General features: G+C 33.7%; 1 long non-coding RNA gene across 2 annotated transcripts in view; it reads left to right on the plus strand.

Moving 5' to 3' along the window:
* LOC144976765 (uncharacterized) overlaps nt 1-5,154 on the plus strand; it is a 32,722-nt gene extending 27,568 nt beyond the window's left edge. For both annotated transcript variants that reach the window (XR_013646168.1, XR_013646167.1), the window contains one exon: nt 4,987-5,154. This is a non-coding gene — a long non-coding RNA (uncharacterized LOC144976765). The remainder of the gene's footprint in view (nt 1-4,986) is intronic.
* Nucleotides 5,155-6,000: the final 846 nt, after the last annotated feature.

Genomic DNA, 6,000 nt, shown 5'->3' on the forward strand with positions numbered 1-6,000 from the left:
CAAGTTAGAAATATACAAATAATAATAGTTCTATGAGATTTTCGTATTACTTGGCAGGTCTGTAGAAACAAAACTAAAATGTTCCATAATTACCCACAAAGTAAAGCTTCATTCATATAACAGTCAAGATTGTCGATATATTAAGAGTATCATGTCATTGGCCTGCTGGCGATAGTTCCGCGTAACGGGAGGTTGTTATTATCATGGGCGGTGATGATGACACTCGCTCTCGGATCGCCGACGGGTCAGCGGGGCCATGACATAGTGATACTCGTGTTTATTTAATGATATCGTAATAGGTTAAGACGGGTAAAAAAACTGAAACCATTAAGATAACCTTTTCCTATATAGATTTGATACAGGTAGTGTATTCCAATACCAGTTCTTATATAACCAAATATGCTGCAAAATTGAATACCCAACTTACCTTTTTAATCTTAGATCAAAGATCAAAACAAACATGAGTAGTTTACGAGTTTAATATCTTCATTACTCAAGTTAGAAATATACAAATAATAATAGTTCTATGAGATTTTCGTATTACTTGCTAGGTCTGTAGATACAAAACTAAAATATTCCATAATTACCCACAAAGTAAAGCTTCATTCATATAACAGCCAAGATTGTCTATATATTAAGAGTGTCATGTCATAGGCTTGCTGGCGATAGTTCCGCGTAACGGGAGGTTGTTATTATCATGGGCGGTGATGATGACACTCGCTCTCGGATCGCCGACGGGTCAGCGGGGTCATGACATATTGATGCTCATGACGTAATAGATTAATACAGGTAATGATAACCATTTATGACATAAAATTGAATACGCAGTTTATTTTTAACCATAGACCAAATCAAAAATGAATATTTTACGACGGGTCAGTGGTGTCATGACATATTGACACTCACGTTTATAAAACGATTACGTAATAAATTAAGATGTGTAGAAAATTGAATCCATCCTTTTACTAAATATGCAAAGAAATCAACAAAGCAATCCTGTAACTCTTACCTTGCCCACAAAAAAGGACCGAGTATTTGTTAAGTAAAGAAATAAGGGACAATATATTTAAATATTGATTGAGCATATAAAGAGTAAAGAAATAAGGCCAAAAAAGTGTATAGGAGTGTCTTGTCATTGGCTTGCTGGCGATAGTTCCGCGTAACGAGAGGTTGTCATCGTTGTTAGCGAACCGTGGGGTCTCTGTTGATTATCAATGGATGGTGACTTCTATACTGGAAAGCAACCAAGAACTTCCCTCGTTAGCAGTCGTCGTCGCAGTCGGACACAGAACCAGGTATGAATTCCCTCTAGTATGTGACACGCTTGCGTCTCCGGAGACGGTGCCTGAATTTACAGGTGGTTCGGTTGTGGACTGTAGTCGTAGAAGTCACTTTCCTTGCAATGGTAGAACTTGTGGTGATGATGATGACACTCGCTCTCGGATCGCCGACGGGTCAGCGGGGTCGGGGCATATTGACATTCACGTTTATATAACAATGACGTAATAGATTAAAATGTGTTTTAAAAATTGATTCCAATGTCTTTATTACCTTTACCTCCATATATTTAATATATATTGTTTGTTCCAATATCACTTTTTCAATAAACATGTTTTTAGAAAATTAAATAAACAATTCATCTTTAATCTAACATTAGAACAAAAAAGAGATTTCTAGGAGTTTAATATGTTCATAATCTAGAGTTAGAAATAGAAAAATATTATAGAAAATCGCTTTTTATAATGCAGCTTTTTCCAGTCAAATCAGTTCAAAAATTTTAAGAAGATAAAAAATTCGTACATTAGAAACGTAACATCATGAACACAATTAACCTAAAATTTAAAAAAATAAAAAATTGAGCTTTATATAGGGCAATATCCACTAAATGTGCTCAAAGCGCTTTACAAGTATTAATAAGTGTCTTGTCATTGACCTGCTGGCGATAGTTCCGCGTAACGGAAGGTTGTTATTATCATGGGTGATGATGACACTCGCTTTCGGATCGCCGAACGGGTGAGCGGGGTCATGGCATATTGACAATCGCGTTTATATAACAATGACGTAATAAATTCAACTTTGTAAAAAAAAAAATGATTCCAATATCATGATTACCTTTACTACTATAAATTTAATATATTGTGTGTTCCAATATCAGTTTTTCAATAATATTTTTTTTTAGAAATTGAGTACACAAATCATCTTTAATCCAACATCGGATCAAAAATGAGATATCTAGGAGTACAATATGTTCATAATCTAAAGTTAGAAATAGAATATTATAGAAAATTGCTTTTTAATGCAGCTTTTTCCTAAAAAATCAGTTCAAAATTGTTAAGTAGATAGAAAATGTGTACATTAGAAACGTAATATAATTAACAAAATCAACCTAAAATAAGTGTCTTGTCATTGACCTGCTGGCGATAGTTTCGCGTAACGGAAGGTTGTTATTATCATGGGTGATGATGACACTCGCTTTCGGATCGCCGAACGGGTGAGCGGGGTCATGGCATATTGACAACCACGTTTATATAACAATAACGTAATGAATTCAACTTTGTAAAAATAAATGATTCCAATATCATTATTACCTTTACTCCTATAAATTTAATATATTGTGTGTTCCAATATCAATTTTTCAATAATAGTTTTTTTAAAATTGTATACACAAATCATCTTTAATCCAACATCGGAACAAAAATGAGATATTTAGGAGTTCAATATGTTCATAATCTAAAGTTAGAAATAGAATATTATAGAAAATCGCTTTTTAATCCAGCTTTTTCCTACAAATCAGTTCAAAATTGTTAAGTAGATAGAAAATTCATACATTAGAAACGTAATATAATTAACAAAATTAACCTAAAATAAGTGTCTTGTCATTGACCTGCTGGCGATAGTTCCGCGTAACGGAAGGTTGTTATTATCATGGGTGATGATGACACTCGCTTTGGGATCGCCGAACGGGTCAGCGGGGTCATGGCATATTGACAATCACGTTTATATAACAATGACGTAATAAATTCAACTTTGTAAAAAAAAATGATTCCAATATCATTATTACCTTTACTCCTATAAATTTAATATATTGTGTGTTCCAATATCAGTTTTTCAATAATAATTTTTTCTTAGAAATTGAATACACAAATCATCTTTAGTCCAACATCGGAACAAAAATGAGATATTTAGGAGTTTAATATGTTCATAATCTAGAGTTAGAAATAGAATATTATAGAAAATCGCTTTTTAATGCAGCCCTTTTCCTACAAATCAGTTCAAAATTGTTAAGTAGATAGAAAATTCGTACATTAGAAACGTAATATAATTAACAAAATTAACCTAAAATAAGTGTCTTGTCATTGATCTGCTGGCGATAGTTCCGCGTAACGGAAGGTTGTTATTATCATGGGTGATGATGACACTCGCTTTCGGATCGCCGAACGGGTCAGCGGGGTCATGGCATATTGACAACCACGTTTATATAACAAAAATGACGTAATAGATTCAACTTTGTAAAAGTCATGAAATATTGACACGCACTTTTATATAAGGATGACGTAATAGATAAAGATGTGTAGAAAATTGAATCCATCACTTTTATTACCTTTGCCTCTATAGATTTGATTTATATTGTATGTTCCAATATCTGTTTTTCTATAATAGTTTCTTGTAGAAAATTGAATAATGATGAAGTAAATATCAAGATGTGTAGAAAGTTGAATCCATAATTTTTATCACCTTAGCCTTAACATATTTTATACAGGTGGTGTATTCTAATAAATATCAGTTGTTATATAACAAATTATTCTATAAAATTGAATGTGCAATTTATCTGTTAATCCTTAATCAAAACAAAAATCAGTACTTTTACAAATTAAATATGTACATTTTTAAAGGTAGAAATAAACAAATGATATAGAATATAGCTTTATAGCGCAGCTTATCCAGTCAAAAGAGTTTAAGTCAAATTAAGAAGCTAGAAAAGTTTTACATTAGAAACGTAATATCATTAACCTCGTTAACGTAAAACAGTTTAATCGCTAACATCTGATTATGTGTGTTTGATAAACTGACTTGTTCTCACTAACCTGCTTGTACTTGCATGTTATAATAACCATTTTTCTTTGTGACAATTATTGCCATATTCTGCATTGTGAACATTTAAAGTCACTTTAACGTAAGTAAAAGTTTTCGTATTATGAAAGCTGAAAGATTGTATATTTGTCTGAACAAGCATATATAAAAAGAAGAAAAAGAGTGACAATTTGTAACTTGTTTTAACCGGCAACAGGAATGGGTCGTAGCAGTTTTTCCCGTGGGTCAAAACCTCGAGCGCTTTAAAGTCCCATCAAGACACCAGCAAAGAGAGTCGCTAAATGACGATGAAATCAAATGATTACAAATCATTAAATAAAAACCAATTAATATCACCCTGGAGAGAGATAATTTAAATGGCGATTAATATATATTAATAAATTACAAACGAACTGTCTCCCTCCCGGCAAAAGACCTTAGAATGATGTACAACCAAACAGACAGAATAGAACTCACGCCATGATACTTGAGAACACACACTAAATGTGACAATATTATAAAAACCTGAAAAGATTGGTATATTTCGAAAGGAATAAAAAAGGAAAGTCCATCATATAACTAGCTCTGTTTCATACAAACCGTTTGAGAGACTGAGAGAGAGATAGAGAGAGGAGAGAGAAGAGAGGGAGAAAAATAACATGTGAACATTGATAGCTATATATTATATTATTATACTAATTTAAATTGGAATTCATAATCTTAAATTTCTTTTTAAAAATTATTCTTTAAAAATTAAAAAGCTAAAGGGGAACATTTTAAATAGGCAGAGATTAGAGAGAGAGAGAGAGAGAGAGAGAGAGAGAGAGAGAGAGAGAGAGAGAGAGAGAGAGAGCAGGACGTATTATTCAAATACTTTGTTTTGTTAATTCTTCTATCAATTTCTCTTTCACACAGGACCTGTATGAACGCCTTCTATGGATGTGTTTGGTGTTGCTCCCAATCTTATTATGTGAAGTGTGAATCCTAGGTGGCTGCACGCTGGATATTGTGAACTTTGACAAATAAAGGAACCTGCTCAATAATTTGTATTAAACTTTACATCCTCTGCAATTAAATATTTTAAAGTCCCATAACAAAGAAATTAAAAAGTTAGTATTTGAACTTGCATGAAATTGATTTGAGTTCATTTGTCAATGTTGATGATGATGTGTTGGCGTTGGGTTGATCCAGTGAAGGGGATGTTTTCGTTGCTGTTGTTGATGATGATGATGATGATGATGATGATGATGATGGATGATGGTGATGATGATGATGATGATGATGATGATGATGATGATGATGATGATGATGATGATGATGATGATGATGATTTTTTGATTTCACTATGATGAATAAATGGCTATAACAAATTCCCTTTATTCGTCTCCAATGGGAAGTTTGTCATTTGGGTTTTTTTCCAAGGGAAGACTGGAGTATACCCGTGGTCGTTGGCCGCAGTGCAACCTGCAAAGAGAACTCAGGACCACAGAGCGTGATTGTGAGGTGAACTTGGTACCTTCTATATATACGACCATACCGCTGAGCCACGCTTTCTGGTAAAGACGTTTAGTAGCAACAACTTTTATCCTTGACTGAGCAGTGATTGGCGCTGTTGGTAGAATATCTATTACCCCAATCCCATATTGTACCCCGTTTCTGTCTTTTGTCTCTATCCACCAAGCGTTCTCTCCCTTTCATGGATTGAGATGACTGGAATTTGCCCAGCTTCTGGTTTGAACCATTTGCTGAAAGGGAGACAGTCAGCTATTCCAATTTGTGTTTGGGAAGTTTTATTTTTCCTTAGAAAAATACCTTATCATTAATAAGTAAGGATTGGTGGGGGGGGGATCAAGCTTTACTTGGATGGCATTGACTTGCCTAGTTGCATAGGATGTCACTTGCCAACTGCATATGCTATGTATTCTGCCA

Source organism: Berghia stephanieae, chromosome 7 (assembly GCF_034508935.2).
Source record: "Berghia stephanieae isolate SIO BIC M18660-M18661 chromosome 7, UCSD_Bste_1.3, whole genome shotgun sequence".
NCBI classification, from domain to species: Eukaryota; Metazoa; Mollusca; class Gastropoda; order Nudibranchia; family Aeolidiidae; genus Berghia; species Berghia stephanieae.